The sequence below is a fragment of the Pteropus medius genome, unplaced genomic scaffold (genome assembly GCF_902729225.1).
Source record: "Pteropus medius unplaced genomic scaffold, Ma_sr-lr_union100, whole genome shotgun sequence".
NCBI classification, from domain to species: domain Eukaryota; kingdom Metazoa; phylum Chordata; class Mammalia; order Chiroptera; family Pteropodidae; genus Pteropus; species Pteropus medius.
Window position 1 is genome coordinate 5,786,421 of NW_024349804.1, and position 20,355 is coordinate 5,806,775.

General features: G+C 32.3%; 1 protein-coding gene across 20 annotated transcripts in view; it reads left to right on the forward strand.

The window, feature by feature from the left end:
- Nucleotides 1–20,355, forward strand: part of LCORL (ligand dependent nuclear receptor corepressor like) — a 120,273-nt gene that overhangs the window by 48,936 nt on the left and 50,982 nt on the right. For 2 of the 20 annotated variants that reach the window (XM_039838113.1, XM_039838114.1), the window contains exon 5: nucleotides 1,362–1,408. The exons of the other annotated variants lie outside the window; for them this stretch is intronic. The gene's annotated coding sequence lies outside the window, so the exon portion shown is untranslated. The remainder of the gene's footprint in view (nucleotides 1–1,361; nucleotides 1,409–20,355) is intronic. 20 annotated transcript variants of the gene reach the window in all.

Sequence of the window (20,355 nt, forward strand, 5' to 3'; positions counted from 1 at the left end):
ATTTCAATCTCTATTCCATTCTTAATTATTTCTCTTCATCCTTAGTTTTTCTCCATATTTTGGTAACAGTAGGATTCTCAGTTGCTGTGGAGCTAGTCTTCTATTATGTGTTCCTTTTCAATATTCTATTTTCAAATCTCTCCCTGACTTTATCATACATTTTCCTTATCTACTATAGACAGATGAGTTTTTTTTTTTTATACTTCTGGTCTTCCTTATTTTGTTGCTATTTTCAAGACTTCAAAAATTCTTTCATGTTCAATAAATGATAGATACATTATATTACAAAGCTATTAGAAATGTATCATTTATCAGCCAGGTTGGAGTATATTTGCTGGCTTGCCATTTCAGTGTTTCTTTGGTGGCTTGAATATGCTTACTTAACATTAATATTGTCAGTGTTCTTTTTTGCTTTGTGTCAGTCTAAACTATTTAAACCAATGAGACTTGTTTCACTTGTTACCTTACTAGATACACATGTATCAGGCAGAAGTAGTCTTTACATCTTAGTTACTTGGAAAAATATAGAACTATAGAACCTTCCTTTTTTTGTTCTTTTCCATTTCTGTAGTAGTAGAGTGTCTTAATTTTTACCACGTCAACCCTTGGCACAAGTCATGGTGTAGAGGAATGTGAGGTAGAAGGGGGATCATCTTACCTCCCAACTTTCAGAAATTGAGAAAAACATTACTGTATTCTCATCTAGGTATTGACTCTGTTTTACTCCTCTTTGGAATTAGGCAGCATCAGATATTTTATGTTAAATTGTTAACTTTTAGGTTTTAATCAATAATATTGAAAATAGTCCTCATCTTTAAGAAGGGAGGCTTTTGTTTAGTCTGAAGTGTTATGAATTCTTTTATGTGTTGAAATATGAGAATTGTCTGATTAGAAGAATCATTAATATATTAAAAGGCCTAAAGTTAAGAACTATATTTTTTAAGTACAGGAGACTGAAAATCCTGTTCCGTGTTACTGAGGTACTTGGTGTTGAGAAATTGGCATTATCTTTAAAAATTTTTTTTAAATTTCTAACTGAACCAATATTAGAAATATTTTACATACTTTCTTAAGAATTTATAATATTAATTTAGAAAATTTTATTCTGCCAATGTATTTACACTTATAAGAAGAATAATGTTATCAGACATATTATTAAGAGAACTAGAGGAAATGTATGCATTTACAACCATGCACACAGTGTCTCACTCATCTTAGAACTCATTACTCAGTCTCCTTTGAGTAATTTGTAATGGTAGCTGGAGTTATCGGTAATAGTAATCTTTAATTTGTGATAGTATGGAGTTAACTGCTCCATTGCCCTGTTAAGAGTAATCAGTAAAAACTTGATACTATTTCAGCTGATTCAAGCATCTGGGTCTACAAGAGATCTCCTACCACTGATTGGGTGAGTTCACAGATATTTAGTGACCTCTCTATTTGGAGATTTCTTGGTTTTCTTCAAAGGACCTTTGAAGGATCACAGAGTTTTTAAATGAAAGATGCTTATTTTTACTTTACTTCAGGTCTTATCTTTGTTAATTTCTTTGTATTCCATTATCACTTTCCAGATTTAATTAAACATAAGGATTTTTCTGCTTGTTTACTTGGGCTTGTTTTCATTGTTTGTTTTTTAATTTTCTTTGTATAGAATCATTTTAGAGATTTCCAATATGGTCTGACTAGGATGAGGCTAGAGTAATGATAGTTTATAAATGGTCCTAACTTTTGTATTTGGTTGGTTAGTCCTACTATTAAGTCTACTTTGAAATAAAAGACAAAATAATGTATTTTTAAAGACAGGTAATATGTCTGAGTCTTTGGAGTATCAAATAAAATGTTGATAAAACATCTTGGTGAAGCTTTTATTTGATTCCTGAAAATCCCCCAAACTTGGCCATTTTTACGAATTCAGGCTATTAGTAACATTAGTGTTATCAGTATTTTAAATTTGTTACTAGTTTGAGGAGCATATGCATGTTGAACATCTTGCCAAAACAGAAAGACATATTTTAATATCTTTATTGTACCTTGTTTATTATCTTTTCTAACTATGGTCTTGGGGATGATGATAATAATTATAAGTTATTATTATAAAAAACTCACAACTTAGGTTAATGATAATAATGATCGATGTCATCAGTTAGGATTGAGCACGAAGCCCTTTTTGTGCTTTGTATCATTTAATCCCAAAACAATGTCAAGAGGCAGGTATTGTTATCTTTTTAACAGGTAGAGACAGTGAAGTCAGAGAAGTTAAGTGTCTTTTAGTTCTGAGTTATGAACGTTTGAGTCCTCAAGAAGAAATTTTAACAGGTAAAAGATGTTCTGTATATGTACTAAGGAGAAAAGCATTCTTTTAAGTACTAAGTAGAAAAACTATTCTCTACTGCTTAGCAGCCTAGAGCTGGAATTATTTTACTTGAATTAGGCATCTAGAGAGGACCTATGGAAATGTTCTGTATTTCTCATAGGTTTCCATTTTTTTCTTTATATGAACTGTAAACAGTTTTAGTGATTAGTTCCCTTATACTATGTAATGATAGATTGAAGTAAATTTATTAAACTAAGTACATTTTGGATGATCCCTTGTAATTAGAGGCTAGTCAAAAATATTAGCTGTAAATACATAGCTGTAAAACTTTAAACCTGATTGTAGTCTTTCTGCAAATTTAAGACAGCCTAACATGCGAATTTGGGTGTTATTAGAATCTCAAGACTAGGGCCTTTTAAGGGAAAAAGAAAACTTTTAATGGTCAAGAAAATTAACCAAGTACTGAAATATTTCATGTGTCTTGAACTAAAATGAAAAGAGAAAGGGGAATGTGTTTCTTTTTTTCAGCTATTTTTTCCAGATATTTTTTATATATTGTATTTTTTTGTATGAAAAACTGCAGAATTAAAAAACACTGAGTTATGAGCCAACCACCAAATCAGTCTACCATCTCAACTCTTATAAAAGGTTGAAGTTCTGTCTTGTCATAATTTCGAGTCTGATATTTTTAGATTCTTATTCTCACACAAAGATCGTTTTTTTAAATGCAATTTTTGTTAAACACGCTCTAACATATGAGCTTTCCTCTCTGTCTCATTTAATATGACATAGTTAAAATTCCGTTCTAAATAATTACCTGTTCTCTATGGCACTTTGGTACCTCAGTAGCTGATTAAATTCTTTCTAATTTCTCTTACTAAGGTATAAGAAGTCCAGGATTCTAGTAGAGAGTTTGATCAAATACTGTACTTGTGAAATATGATAAATTAGTTTTATAAATTACCATCTCACCATTTTTAGCTTACATATCAACAGTCAGCTACAGTTTACTATCTGCTTTTGTCTAGTTGTACATTTTATCCACAGCTTGTACAAACTGTTTTATAAAGTTTATCTATTGATTAGAACTCATCAATTTGCTAGTACTAAGTAGCAATCATCCCCTGCTTTTCTCCATATTAATTTATATTATTATGCGCATGTCTTTTCCCCCTTAAAGTTTTTTGAGTGAAGTCTTCTAAAATGTTTATATCCTTAGTAGAAGGGGAAAGCATAAGCTTTACCATTGAACAGATATGGATTCAAATCTTGCCCCATCATATATTAGTTATGTGCTTCTGACAAACTACCCCTTTTATGATTTAGTTTTCTCATATACAGAAGAAACTTAATAATTATAGATGCTTATACTTTGTTGTCTACCCTCATCCACCAAAAAATAGTTTTATTAAAACTGAAGATATTAGTTTAGATTTTATTGTTTTAATCATTGATTGGCATACTGTGTGTTCACTAGTAGCTTCTGGTAAAAAAAAAAAAAAAAAAAAAGTATAGGCTGTGGAGTTAAACCTACATGTGTTGCTTCTTTTTTCTCCCTCATTAAATAGCTGCAATGTCGGTCAAGTTACTTAACTTAGTGGTATTGTAATACTGTGAAGATTAATATAATGTAAATAAAACATTTAGTGCCATATATGCTCATTATCTGGTTTGCATCCTGAGTGATGGGCCACATATTGTAGTTTATGTGGCCCAGTTAAATGGATATACATATTCTACTATGTAGTTTTATTTGAATTAAGTCTGGAAAATAGATAAATGGCTTTAAAAAGATTCTATCAATGACAAACCTTCCTCCAAGTATATGCTATGCTTTGAGATGTTTGGCTCATAATAAGAATGTGACTGTAATTTATAAATAATATATACTTAAAGATAAATTCTCAATTTCGTTAATTGATGAATGTTCAACAGAATTTGAAGAACTCTGTTCTAAAGATATATTTTAGAGATTGACTGATTCTTCAAAGTCTGGAATTGATGAGCAACTCATAGAAAATATTTAATTGCTAGAAGGTCTAATAGGGACAGTTGTGGTCACAGGAGCGTTGGACTTTTGCTTTAACAAAGCTAGAAGATTCACAGAGACAGTGGTCTGGTCATGGCTTTAAAGAGGCAAAAAACGTGGGGAGCAGGAAGGGTAAGGAGGGGCAAAATGATTTACAAGTAAAAGAGGAAAGCAAGTCTGTATCCTTTTTTAAGGAAAACCTTATAGGTAATTCATTACATTAAGCTGTGGTAGGCCATGGCTTTTATTAAAACCTAAAGTAGGCTGTAGGAAATGAAACTTGGAAGTATGACTGGAGTCCAGCAGGAGTTCCCTTTCATGATAATGGTACAAATTCTTATGATAACATGGTTATAGCCCCCTTATTGTCACAACATCCCACCCCCCCCCCCCCAAAAAAACTGAAGTATTATAAAGGCAGAGATCCTGTGATTCTGTGTTCTCTATGTTTCCGTGGTCTGGCAGATCTCCCACTCAGTATGAGCAGTTGAGACCATCAAATATGTGGAATAAAAAGAGGCTTTAGGAAGCCCATGTCCACTCATTTGATCCTTGATAGCGTATTTATCCCTCCAGCGCATGTTAAGGAATGACATAGTAAACCAAAGTGAAAGCAACAAAAGCAATATCTAAGTCTTCATTCTTGTCTGCTTTTGAACCAGCTATCTCATAAGACTGCCAGGAAAAAAAATCTTTCTCTAATAATTCCTTTCATGACTTTCAGTAACCTTTGGTGTGAGTGTGAGAAAGGAATATTTTCTCATTTTTGTTTACGTTTACTTTGTAAATTAAAAAAAAAAAAAAGATTAGCTTATTGCTCAGTTGTTACTTCAGTTTTTATTCCCTTTAAGAGTGAAGAATCATTTATTTATGAAATTTACTGAGTTACCTTGTTGTGGTACCATGGTAGATCGCCGAAAAGGCGAGGAAGATACAGTGCTGTCTCCAGGAGGGACACAGGCATGTTATAGTAGGATATAGTGGAGATGCAATACAGAGTAGTTTGTGTGCTCTTGATTCTCTTGGCTTCTGTACTCAGGAATGTTGAAATTGAAGACCATATGAGCCTCAAGATATTCCTCCAAGAAGTATATAATCTTTACCTTGTATCCTTTCATACTGTAGCGCTACCTCCTAGAGAGCAAAAAACATGTATTCTTTCTCAATGTGTCTTTATTATCCTGAACAAGTATTATATTAGAATCTTGATAATTGATTTTTAATAACTTATAACAATGAAAGGTGATCTTTAGGTTAAATATAGTTCTGTGCCTCTATAGCTGTCCCCTTATTTTTTTAGATGAACAACTTTTTAAAAAAATACTTCTTAGTAACTTATTTGCATTTTGTTAAGAGTCTCATTCCATTTAAAATTAAAAGTAATAAAGTAAGAAAGCAACATTTGGGGGGGGTCTTCTATGGCTTTTTTCAGTAGGCAAGAAAAGAGCAATATTAGTCTTGCTAGTTGAGTATTAAGCCTCACTCCTCAATTTACCTTTCTGCCTGTTACTGTAGCAGGTAGATATTCTAAATGATCTTGTCATGCCAGAGAACAGTACATTTAAGTCCTATAGTAGTCCATGGTAGTCCTTATCAAACTTAATTGATTTAGAATAGAGTTTTTAACCTTATTTGGGTTTTACTCTATTGTTAAAGCATTAGATTTTCTTGGGTAGGGAGTCTCTCTTTTTTTTTTTTTTTTTTTAACACTTTTTACTTTGTTTTCCATCTGTTCCCAGGAATGCCCCAGCTTTAGCAGATCTATAAAAGCTTGTCTGGAGATGTTGGTATCTGAGTGCCACATCGGTTACAGTGGGTATGTTCTACAAGCACTGTGCCTCTCTCAGCCACAATTCCTCCACAGTGTCCTCTGGACCAATAACTCCTAAGCTCTGTTGAAGGAGGCTGTGAAAGCAATTAGCCATCATCTAAACAACTACTTTGTTGGGTCAGAGTGGACTACTTAATAGCAAGTGCCATAGCTGCTGAGGAGACAAAAAAAAAAAAGACAGCCTATCATGGGAAATGTTTCAGCATTCCAAATAATTTCTACTCAGATTTTTACCACAACACAAACTATTGTGTAGAGAGCATGGAGATAACGTATCTTGAGTAACTCATCTGACGGCATCCCTGTAAGAGGAAAATGGTTTACCCATCCTGTTGAGAGGCGTAATGAATTGTTTCATGTTTCTAAGGTAGCAGTTAGGTCAGCTGAAAGGCTTGTCCCATTATTATTCATCTGTTCTGACCCTGGCTTGCATGGCAGAATATAAAAGTAGATGGTATAAGAAGTGGAAGCTGGGCGAAGCAGGGTATGAGTGGAATGTCTGGTACGTAGAATGATATTGTATTGACAGTCTATGGTTTTGGTGGTTATGAAGTGATTCCTGATGGGGATAGTTTTTTTTTAAATTAGTTTAATACAGTTGTGATTTATTTCATTTTTCTGAAAACATTCAGAAACCTCTTCTGAACCTTTTCTCCCTTTGCTTAACATGCCATTCTCTGTCTGAACTTCTCTTTTGTTCTACTTAGCAATTGTAAGAAATGAAGCAGTGGGTATAGTATTTTATCATTGCAATTTAAAAATATCATATGCTATTTTGCTGCTATAGTGTCCATGATATTGTTTCACATTAATTTTACTTCCTAGCTTAGGAGTTTTTAACCTGGGATATTCCCCAGCAAGTTCGTGGGTAGGATTTTCTTGAGTCCATGAACTTGACAACAAACAACAGTTTTAGTAATATCTTTTCTAGCAATAAATGTCATACATATTTTCATCATATTATATCTTAAATTATTGTTTACATTCTCACTTTGAAATTATGATAGATATTAGACTTAACTACTAGATTTTATATTTTAATGCATTAAGAAAAAAGCAGAAATATTACCGTATCTTAATTAAATATATTTTTGACAGTTATATTTCAATATAGTTGGTTTCTTTTTGTAATCCAACATATTTGTACATTGAAAACATGATTCTGAGAAGGAGCCCATAGTTTTCATCACACAACCAAAGGAGTCTTTGCATGAAAAGGATAAAGAATCCTATCTACCTCCTTTACTATTTGATCTTCATATTGTCCCCCAAATGTTATACGTGAAGGACTCTGTCTTCAGAATTTATATATATGTATATATGTATATTTATATACATATATGTAATTCTCCCTCCTCCCCACCCCCATGATGAGCCACACAGCCTCTCTCCAAGTTCCTTGCTATTTTCAAGACATCTCCACATGTATATTGCAGGAGGAATTTTAAGTTCAGTGAATCTTAACCTAAACTTACTGTCCTTTTTAAATGTTCTTTTCCCTCCTATGTTCCCGATTAATTAGTGCCACTGACACTTTCCCACTCACACAGGATTAAAGTGGAAGAATCATTATTTTTTGTTCTCTCTTACTACCTCCGCTGAAAGGGGTTATTAGTAAGTCGCTAGGGATTGTTAATAAGGCTGCTATGAACATTTTTACACTTTTTGGACATCTTTTTCATTTCTGTTAGGAAAATCCATAGGAGTAGAATTGCTGGGTCACAGTTTCAATGTATATTTAAAACGTGTTAGAAACTGCCAAAGCATCTTCCAAATTTTTTCATTTCACGGAATCATTGGAAATATATGAGAGTTCCAGTTGCTCCAGATCTGTCAGGAACTACCGTTACCAGTTTTTGCTACTAGCTAATTACATTAGGTGTGAAATGGCATCTCATTTTCCTTTAAATCGCATTTCCTTGATAACTAATATATTGAGTGCTTATTCAGGTTCTTATAGGCAGTTTCTATATCTTCTTTTTTAAAGAATCTGTTCAGGTCAGTTGCCCATTTTTAGCTGGTTTGTTTGCTTTCTATTGTTGATTCGTATGTGTTCTTTGTAAATTTTGAATACAAATTCTTTATCAGATTATTTACTAATGTTTTGTGTTTGTCGAATAGTGTTTTAACCTTGTTTAAATGCCTTTATACTTATACCTCCTAATTCTTTCAGCCTTGTGAAGTTGAAGGTACAGTTCTCATACCCTCCATGAGGTAGCCAAAGAAACTAGACACAGAGACGAAACTGAGCTAAGACTAAGATAACTAAGAAAATGTAGAGGGGATCTCTGAAAAGTTGAGAAAGGCTTGGCAACTTTACTTTTTTGAGGTGGGCTTTACAAACGGTTGTATATTTTAAAAGTTTTATCTAACCAGTTAAGCTTTAAACATATTTACAAAATGAAATAAAATTGTATTCCCAAGATCATTATTAAATCTATAAAAAGTATTCATTTGTAATATCCCGGTAGTCCAGTAGAGGGCCGGAAATTGGAAGTTATAGGGTTAAAGCCTTTTTTAAAAATTCTGCTACAAAAAATAAATAAGCTCATTCAAAGATGATATCAAACTTCTAAATATGTGGCAATTTATAAATGAAAGGCCCAGGTTAAATGACCTTCCTGGCAGCTTCAGTGCTAGATCTAAAACTAGACCAGATTTTGTTCACTTTATCACTCTAGTTCGTTTGGTTGAGAAATATGTAGCTAGACTTATCATTGAATAAATTAGTAATTAATATAATATCTCAGGAATTTCCTTTGTTTTTTTTAGGAATATCCATTTTATATGGCTTAGCCGTACTTCTTAATTGTGGGGCAAGAATGTGTGCTGCTGTTTGTTTTCTGGTGTTCTAAGTGTTATATTTGTTAGTATGTTTTTCCTGGAGAATGATGAAAAAAAGGAGAAGAAATCTAAGTCTGTAATGTTTTCCATTTGTTGCTTGTCTCACAGGAAATTTTTGATAAAATAAGAGTGAAGTCGTTAATAAAAATCTGTTATTTTTTTTAATCTGAGAAATTCAATTAGCCATGTTTTTATATTCTGTTCTTATAAATGCTTTTAAATGTTAGATATACTAATACTACTCTTTCTATTGATAACTCATCTTTTTCTGATAATATAGTACAGTAATTACAGAAGATAACATTTGTTTAATAGCTCTTTTTAAATGTTTTTTTCTCCAGTTGTTTGGTATAGAATAGATGCTAGAGTTTGTTTTGTTGAAATATGTGTGGCCTGGACGTATATTCTTTACAGCATGCTAGGAAAACATTTGCCATAGTGTGTTGGTAAAATTTGTCTGAAATTTTTAAAACTATTAGAATGTTATCCCAGAGAGAGCATTGTTAGATTTGGCATTAAGAAGTAGGCACAAGGAAAGAGACCCCACCTAAAATGAGAGTGAATACCTCCAGTATGTTCAGGGAGATTAAAAGGGCATCGAATGTAAGTCATTTCATAAATTCTTTAACCTTACATGTAAATTATATGATTATAACATTTATATAATGAATTATGAAATTATTACAAGATAATATAAACTGACTCATGCATGCTATGTTAGTTTGTAACATACATTTGTTGAATTTAATCTCTTTAATCTACTGTGTCTACTTCTGCTGGTGGTAATTGGGAACCTTCTATTGATACTGTATGTGAGTAAAGGTTTGGAGTTGGGGGAAACTAGAATCTTCTTTTCTAATTAAGTTATTACACCACTCCTCCTAATCAAATAGAGACATGTCATTCATATGACTCCTGAGAGTTGGTCACAGTAGAATTAGAAACATATGTGCAAAAAAGGAATGGGGTGGGTCAAGTTTTTCTCCCCAATTTTCTTATAAAATGTAGGTCTTCCTCTATATTTGAACTTATTATCTGAACTCAAGAATTGAATAAACACAGATAAATTTTCAAATAAATCTCTTGTTATTGAAAACTCAAGTATAAAATAGATTCACATACTGCAATATCCCTTGCTACCTAAACTTGCTCTTCAAATTATGTGAATTCAAAAACCAAATAAATTTGAATAAGGAGTGATACTTGCGCCACTGTTTTTGTAAGTCAGACCATGTGGTCTGATAGAAAGAGTAGACTCTAGGAGATAGGAAACTGGTGTTCTAAGCTCTGCCACTATCTGTCTTGATCTCAAGATTTTTGTTTCCTTTTCTGTAAAATTACAATGTTGGATTAGATTCTGACTCTCAGCCTGGTGTATCCTGAAGTCTAGTGGTCCTGCAAGCTGGTAAAAGTTCAGAAGCAGTTGTGACATTACAGAAAGCCAGAAAAATTCATGTTTACTTTCAGCAAAACTATAAACCAAACAAAAAATTTCTTTATATTTGGTTCAAATTGCTGTTTCTTCGTAAAATTTGCCAGGCAAAACAACTTCCCTCTTATTGGCAAGTCTTTGAATTAAATTTAATAGGGACTTAAATTATGAAACATTGAGAATCTTTGTGTTGAATATTGTCTAATAAGGTATATTTCTCAAGGTGTAGGTGACCATAGTTTTCTCTTACAAACTAAGATTACTACATTTATTTCCAGACAAATCAGAATCTGTCAGTGGCTATATTTTTGTATTGCCTAGTAATGTGAAGTAGACTTTCAGGGGATTCACTTCCAAGATTGGTTTTCAGTCATTGTGTACTTAGACTTCACTTTGTTTCTGTTGTTTCAAAACTACAGTTAAACCATGTTCTAAAAATTAGTTGACTAATTCATTGGGAACTCTGAGTAGTACTTTTTCTTGGAAATAAATGTTAAATAGTAATTCTCCAGTGTACAGAAGTCTATAACGGTAATTAAAGGCTAATATACTTCTTTGTAGTACTATTTCAGCCACATGCTGCCATCGTTTTGTTCTACAGGACTGAATTCTAAATTTGGAAAAATAAGAATACATGTAACTCTTCTTTCCAGATACTTCTTTGATTCTTTCCTTTCTTCTACCCCTTCTCTCCTATCCCCACCAAAGTGGCAGTATATATAGTATTTGGTCTTCATCAATGGATAAAGTACGTAATACCCAGGTACCTGCATTAGATAACTTTAAGATGATATAAAATAAAAATATGGGGGAAGAGATTGTTTTTTATAAGTGCTACCTCATTTTTTTCTCTCTAAAACTGCATATTTAGTATGTCAGTTTGAATGCCAGTGGGTGGATAAGCAATAGCTGGTTGGTGGGTATTAACCGGTTTCACCCTCTGTTTTTTTCAGAAAGACATAATACTCTTTTTGTGTCCCAGCTTGAGGAGGAAAGGAATTTTAAAATGCCTTAATGCCACACTTAGTGAACGCTTTTAGCCTATGGAGAAAGACAATTTACTAATGAGATACTTGTTCCCTAGTAGTCAAGAAATGTCAGATGGATGTGCTATATAGTTGTCAAAATGTGAGTTGGAATTTGGTTTTTAAATAGCTTAATATAACACCTTTTTTATTTACCCATAATGTAGAATTACCGTTGCTCTGTAATTCTTCAGATCTGCTTTCTTAGATTTCTATGATTATTTACCTACTTATGGAATAATATAATTTGCATCTAAACTTAGTTGTCTGTAACTCATCTTTTTTTCAAAAGCACAAAGCATATTATTCATTAACGAATAAATAAACTCTCAGAGCATATATCGACATCAAAACTATGCATTATGAATTATACAGTGTATCTTGTAATTCTTTATTCTAAAGGATCTCTGGTGCCATCTACTGAATAGTTTTCTTAAAAGAAGAAAAGTATGTGAAGTCAAATGAATTTTTCACTTACTCTGACTTTTTTTGTTTTGTTTTTTGCATCAGTAGAAGGTTTTTTAAAACAATTTTAGCTTTACAAGAAAACTAGGCAGGAAGTGCAGAGCATTCCCACACACTTGTCTTCCCCCCTCAGTTTTCCGTATTATTAACATCTTTCATGGGTGTGTTACATTTGTTACAATTGATGGATTATTGTCGATACATTAAATAAAGCCCATAATTTACATTAGATTCACTTCGTTGTACAGTTGTGTGTTTTGCCAAATGTACAGTTTCATGTATCCACCATTATATTGTCAAACACATTAGTTTTGCTGCCTTAAAAATCTCCTGTACTTTACCTAGTCATTCCTTCACCCCTTGCCCCCAACCTGTGTCAAACACTGATCTTTCTACTGTCTCCATAGTTTTGTTTTGTTCTGGAATGTCATACAGTTGGAGTCACACAGTATGCGGCCTTTTTGGATTCACTTCTTTCGCGGAGCAATATGTGTCTTTTTGTGGCTTGATAGCTCATTTCTTTTTATTACTGAATAATATTCCATGCTATAGATATACTATAGTTTATCTGTTCATTTATTTAAGGACACCTTGATTGCTTCCAATTTATAGCAATTATAAATAAAGTTTCTATAAATATTCATGGATTTATAAATGGACATAAGTTTTCAACTCATTTGGGTAAATACCTAGGAGTGCAATTCCTGGATCCTCTGGTAAGGCTGTTGAGCTTTATAAGAAACTGTCATGTTGTCTTCCAGTGTGGCTGTACCATTTTACAACCCACAAAAAGTAAATGAAAATTCTGATTGCTCCCATGCTCATCATCATATGCTGTGTCAGTGTTTTGGATTTCAGCCACTCTAATAGTTGTGTGGTGGTATCTCGTTTTAATTTGCAATTCCTTAATGACATATATTGAGCATCTTTTCATATGCTTATTTGCTAATAGTTCCATTGACCTCTTAGTCTGTTCTTTGTTCAGCACCATACAGTCTTGATTACTGTAGCTTCATAGTAAGTCTTGAGGTTAGTAATGTCAGTTCTCCAATTTGGTTCTTTTTTGCTATTGTGTTGGCTAGTCTTTGTTCTCTGCTTTTCTATATAAACTTTAGAAGCAATTTGTCAATATCCACAAAATAACTTAGGATTGCATGGAATCTATAGATCAAATTAGGAAGAATTGACATCTTAACAATTTTGAGGTCTTATCCATGAGCATGGACTTTCCCTCCATTTATTTTATCCTTCTGTGATTTCTTTTATCAGTTATACAGTTTTCCTCATATAGATCTTGTACATACTTTGTTAGATTTATACCTAAGTAATTCATCTTTCAGGGTGCTAATGTGAATGATATCACGTTTTAAATTTCAAATTCCACTGGTTCATTGGTGGTACATAGGAAAATGATTGACTTTTACATATTAACTTTGTATCCTGCAACCTGGCTATATATAGGTGCTTATTAGCTCCAGGAATTGTTTTGTTGATTCTTTTGGATTTTCTACATAGACGGTTATATCATCTGCAAACAAAGAGTTTTATTTTTTTCTTCCCAATCTGTATACTTTTTGTTTCCTTTTGGAGGGGTCGGAGGAGCTTACTACATTACCTAGGGCTTTCATTATGATGTTGGTTAGGAGTGGTAAGAGGGGACATCCTTACCTTGTTTCTGATCTTAGGGAGGAAGCATCTAGTTTTACCCTTAAATAAGATGTTAGCTATAGGGCTTTTTGTAGATGTTCTTTATCAAGTCAAGTAAGTTCCCTTTTGTTCCTATTTTGTTAAGAATTTTTATTATGAATGGATATTGGATTTTGTGAAATGTATTTTCTGCATCAGTTGAGGTGATCATATAATTTTTCTTCTTTAGCCTATTGATGTGATGGATTACATTGATTTTGAATGTTGGATAAGCTTTATATACCTGGGATATATCCCATTTGGTCATTGTGTATAATTCTTATACATTGTCGGATTCGATTTGCTAATTCGTATTCCGTTGAGAATTTTTCCATCTATGTTCATGAGAGATATTGATCTATGACTTCTCCCTTGTAATGTCTTTGTCTGCCTTTTGTATTAGGGCAATGCTGACCTTAGAATCAGTTAGTAAATATTCCCACTACTTCTATTCTCTGAAAAAGATTATAGGGAATTGGTATAATTTCTTCCTTAAATGTTTGGCAGAATTTACCAATGAAACCATCTGGGCTAGTATTTTCTGCTTTGAAAGGTTATTAATTATTGATTCAGTTTCTTAACAGATACAAATCTATGCAGGTTATATATTTCTTCTTGCTTGAGTTTGGTAAATTGTATCTTTCAAAGAATTGGTCAATTTTATGTAAGTTACCAAATTTGTGGATATAAAAACTTTTTAGTAATATTCCTTTATTAGCCTTTTAATGTCCATGAGATCAATAGTGATGGCTCTTCCTTTATTTCTATATTTGTAATTTGTATTTTCCTTCTTTTTCTTGGTATCCTGGCTTCGGGTTATCAATTTTATTAATCTTTCCAAGAATCAGCTGATTCTAATTTTTAAAAAGACATAGAATATAAACTGGATTCCTTATTCTTAGAGTCCTCTTATGCCATCTACTAAATTTTTTTTTTTTAGGAAGAAAAAAATTCTGAAAGTATTTCATGGATTTTTTTTCTTAATATCTTAAATTGTTGCCATAAGCTTTTTAGACCTCATTTAACATTGTAACTTAGAGACATATTAAAAAGATAACAGAGAAGTGCTTTTTTCCAAGGTAACTGTGCCCCAAAGAGAGTTTTACTGTGGATATTTAGCTATCTTTACCCTTTTCTGTGAGAATTCAACACCAAGCTATTGGGAATTGTTATGGGGATTATGACAGTATTGAAAAAGCATTAGCTCTTTTGCTTATTATTCTACATTTAGACTCAAATTTTTTTCCATAGGGTTAGAACTGCCCAGAATGGTCCCAGAGGAAGTTTAAATGCCTCACTATATCATCGAACTTCAAAGGTTATTGAAAGTAGATCTCATAAATCACTTTAGTATATTTAAATTGTCTAAAGAGATCATTCTGAATCTTAACATGAATTATGTCTTTTAAAAATAAGGCATATGAATAATCTGGTTTTTAAACAAATAACTAAAGAAGTATTTATTTTGAAAATTTACACGATTAATTACAAATAACCTTTGATATGACAGAGAACTTTATAACCAAAGAATATTTGTGGGTTTTTTGTTTGTTTGTTTCTGGATATGTAGAAGATTAGAAATATGAAACACTAGTTAAAGAAACAATGAAAAATTCTAGGTTAAAAAAAAATCTAAAGTAGAGAAAATTAATGTTTATACCTATGCAAAAGGAAAAAATCTCCCCTAGTAATTTTTAGCCATTGACTAGTTGTCACAGGGTATAGGAATCTGAATTCATACTAATTCATAAATCTAGAATTTGATTTTAAATCATCTTGGGTTGGAAGCAACTCAGGTGTCCATGAACAGTTGAATGGATAGGCAAAATTTGATGTATACATACAATGGGATATCATTTAGTTTGAAAAAGGAAGGAAATTCCAATATGTGTTACAGCATGAATGAACTTTAAGGACATTATGCTAAGTAAAATAAGCCAGTCACAAAAAGACCAATACTGTATGATTCTACTTACATGAGGTATTTGGAGTAGTCAGAATCATAGAGACTGAAAATAGAACTGTGGTGACCTGGAGCAAAGGGGGATGAGAGGTTATTATTTAATGGGTATAGAGTTTCAGTTTTACAAGATGAAAAGTGTTATAGAGTTGGATGGTGGTGATGGGTGATGGTTGCACAATATTACAAATATATATAGTATCACTAAACTATACATGTAAAATGGTTAAGATGGTAAATTTCATGTGCTATTTTAGCACAATTAAAAAAAAATGTTTTTAATCATCTCAGGTTGGAGCTTCTCCAGGTACTTAGCAGAATGAAAGGCATAGGCTATCTTAACATGTCCAAAACTTAATTCTCAAAATAGTCTCAAATATAAGTTCTTAAAAATATGGGCTCATTCTCCCCAAATAAACAGATCATAAAATCCAGAAGCAGACATTGTGTGCAATAGTTGTCAGGTCAAAACTATTTTTTTAAAATAATTGTAAAATGTTCTTTGCCACTTTTGCCACTGTCGACATTTGCAGTAATGGTACAAAAGTGATGTTGGTTAAAATAGCTAGTGCCTTAGTATGAATGAAGCCAATGGCAGTAAACTACACTCAGTAGTCCTTGTGTTCTTCAGCATTACACACATTGTAGTAAAAAAGGACATTTTTTACTACATCATCAAGGGCATTCTTAACATATTATTTTATGAGTATGATATGACCTAGACAAAAGTCTCATGTAGTTTACACACAACTACAGAGCATTCTAACATCTGTACAAACAGAATTCTACACTATAGTAAGAAAATAATACATCATGGTCAAGTGATAATTGTCCAGTACTACAAGAATTGTTATTTTAGGAAATCCATTAATGTAATTCACCTTTTAAAGTAAGGAAGAACAAAAAAATTCAATTCATCTCCACTGATGCTGTAAAGACCTTTGGCAAAATTTAACATGTGTTCCTGATCAAAATATTCAGTTAAAAAGGAATTGATGCATATTTCTTTAATGTGGTAAAACATATACCATAGTTTTAAATACAGCATAACAATATGGAAACACTGGCAGCATTCTCACTAAAATTAGAGCAATACAGGATTGTCATCTGTCCCAATATTTAACATTGTTTTAGAGGTTTAGGCTTGTGTGATTAGACAAGAGAAAACTGTTTTAGATTCATAAGAATTGGAAAAGAATACAACCAGTTCTCTTGCAAATGATAATAGAAAACCAAGAGCATCGATAATAAAACTAATTCAAATGGTAAAAAAATTGAGTGAAGTATCAAGATATAAAATGAACAGTCAATGACTTTCATGTACACATAATACGATGATAGAATGCCATTTTCAAAAGTAAATTGCATACAATTTCAGTTTTCCGTAAGTTAACATATAAATTTAATACTTCTTTAGAAAGTCGCCCTCCTTCCCCCATACTTGGAGCTAGCATATGGAAAAATATACATGCAAAAATAGGTTTTTTAAAAGTATGTTACTGGCTCTTGCAGTTATTTAATACCTCTATGATTAAAACTGTAGTACTGTCACCTAAATGGACATGCAAACTTACTGAGAAATAGACCCACATACCCAGGGAAATTCATGTGTGATGTAAGTGGTATTTCAGATCATTGGGAAATGGTGAACTATTCAAAAAATGATTCTGGGATAACTAGAAAACCAACTGGAAAAAAATAAAATTAGATGCATACCTCATAGGTACACTAGAATAAATTTCAAGTTGGATAAGAGATTTAAATAGAAAATAATGTAACCATGTACATACTAGGAGAAAATAACAGCACATTCTTTTGTAACCTGATACATTCTGTGATGTAAAGTCCAGATGCAACAAATTAAAATATTGACTACATTTTAAAATATTCATTTATATTAAGGAAAAAAATGATTTGTCCAACAAGAAAGCCCCATAGTCAAAGTTGAAAGACAAACACAAATTGAGAGAAAATACTTGCAACGTATATTACAAAGTTAATTTCCCTGTTACATAAGGAATTTTTTTTTTTAATTAAGAGGGGACAAAAGGCCAAACACCCAATAGAAAAATAGTCAATAAGCATTAAGAGAGTATTACACACACACACACACACACACACACACAAGTAAGATATTCAGATGGCCCTTAAACTTATAATAGAACTGCAAATTAAAACACTACTGAGATTTCTTTCAGTAGATTGGCAGCAATTTTAAAGCCTGACAGCCCTCTGTAAGGGAACCTCTGGGAAAGTCACTTTTATCCATTGCTGTGGGGAGTACAAAAACGATACATTCCCTACAAAAATATATTAGGCAACATCTATTAAAAACTACGTATGTATTTACCCTTTGATCCAATAATCCCACTTTTTAGAACATACCTGGAGATACCTGTTTAACAACATGAAAATAGGTATGTACAAAATCGATCATTGCAGCATTATTTATAATAGCAAAATATTAGAAATCACATGCTCATTCATAGGAGACAGGTTGACTAGTCTGTGATAGAAACATACAGTGGATTACCATGGAGCTAGAGAATAGAATAAAGAACATCTCTATGAACTGATAAAAGTGATTCTCTTGCTATATATATTTTAAGTGAAAAAAGCAAGAGGAATAAAAAAGTATATTAACTTTTAAGAAAGAAGAGGAAAGAAGAAGAATATATGAATCTATTTTCTTATTTTTACACAAATAACACAAAAAGATAAACTAGAACTAATGAAATTGGTTATTTTGAGAGGTAGGAAAATAAAGAAAACTAAGTGGAACTTCTCTAAGTTTTAGATAGTTTTGACTTACGAGACACATTAATTAAAATAATAATAAAATTAAATCAACAAGGATGGGAAAGGGAACCTTGTAATTGAGTACAAACCAACAAAACAAATGAACTTAACTGTATATCATATTGATAATACAGAACACAGGAAAAAACAATTCTGTACTCAGTAAGATATATTTTAAGAATAAACATTTTTCAGTAGTGGTGTCGGTTTAGTAGTTCCGAGAGGTTTTACTGTCACAGAAGGGAATCAAAATATAGAATGAAGGAAGAAAAAGAGCCCTGCATTAAGGGTATCAGTGTGAACTCATGATTTTAATATGTATTTATTTGTGTGCGTGTGTGGCATTTTTTAGCTTTACCTACTACTGTAAGATGCTAAAAGCAATGACATTACAGTAGCAATGACCACAATTAGCATCCAGGCGTTGATACCTAAGTAGCAGTCCCTACCACATGAAGGAAAATTAAGATGTTTAGAATATTGGTTGATTCCAAGTCAGGGACAGGGAAATTAAAAGTAGACATAGAATATCTTTTTATATGCCCCCCGAATAAGGAAGTTCTCAAAAACAAGACTAAGGGTTTCACTGGCTAAATTTGGAACAATTATTTATTTATACAATATATTGTATATTAAAAGTGAATAATGATGCCACAGATAATAACATATTGAATAGCAAGGAATAGACTATGTGTTTATAGTGATAAAAACAAAGCAATAATAACTGACCCCCGCCCCCCCCCAAAAAACGGGGAAGGTAGCAGAAGAGAAGGCATTTTTTCCTATAATTATGCTACATAAAAATAGAAAATGAACAATGAAATAACAAAATTACCATTTTGCAACCATTAATATAACAGTCGATTCTGGCAGGAATTACCTGATGCTAAAACCACTGGGTAAATAAAAAATTGTTGGGAAACAGGATAATCGTATTAAAGTATTATTCCACAGAGCACTGATTACAGAGGAGAAAAGGTAACTTTACAATGGAGATATTTGTTGGATACCACCTCAAGGCAAGTGATCAACAATATTACTAATATTGGGACAAACTGATATAATACACCAAGGAGGCATATTACCTATGTACTATTTCTGTCAAAAATAATTAACCAGAATCTAAATCATGAGGAATCCAACCCAAATTGTGGGACATACTACAAAATAAACGGCAAGAAAGTCAAGAACAGGCAAGAAGAAAGATTAGAGACACGTGATAATTAAATACAGCATGTGATCCTTGATTGTATCATGAGATAGGGGAAAGAAAAGTTATAAAGGACATGATTGGGAAAGTTGGGGACATTATTGTTTGTGTTAACTTTCTTAAAAGGAGTAATGGCATTATAGTTATGTATAGTATTGTTCTTATTTCTTATTACTCAAGTATTTAGGGTTAGAGCTTCATGATATCTGCATTACTTTCAAGTGCATCACTCATAAATAACCTGTGTGCTTATGAATGTATATGTAAATCAGATGACACAAAATGTCAATAGTTGTTGAATCTATACAGGTAAAATTTTATGGAAGTACATTGTATTTAAACTTTTCTGTAGATAGAAATTTTTAGAAATAAATTATTTGAGGGAAAATAAAAGGCAAGGGCAAGAACTGTATACTATAAATGGTTCCATGGGACTTCGCTTTCCTTTTTTCCTTTCATTATATCATTATCTGCACTAGTATGATACTTGTCATTAGATGATATCGATGTACGTTGGAGTTCTTCATGTTCTGTGAAGTGCTGTATCATTGTTAATTGTTGTTAATACAGCTATCGAATATAGAGAGAAGGGGATGGAGATGGGAAAGAAGATAACAAAACTACCTCCATCCTGGCCTTTAAAATTTTTTGTTAGATTAGTCAGTTGTATTTTCTAAGTTAATAGTCTCATAGCAGATACAACCTGAACAATTATTCTTAGATGCATTCCAAAAGCAGCTGTCTTTGGTAAATATTAGTG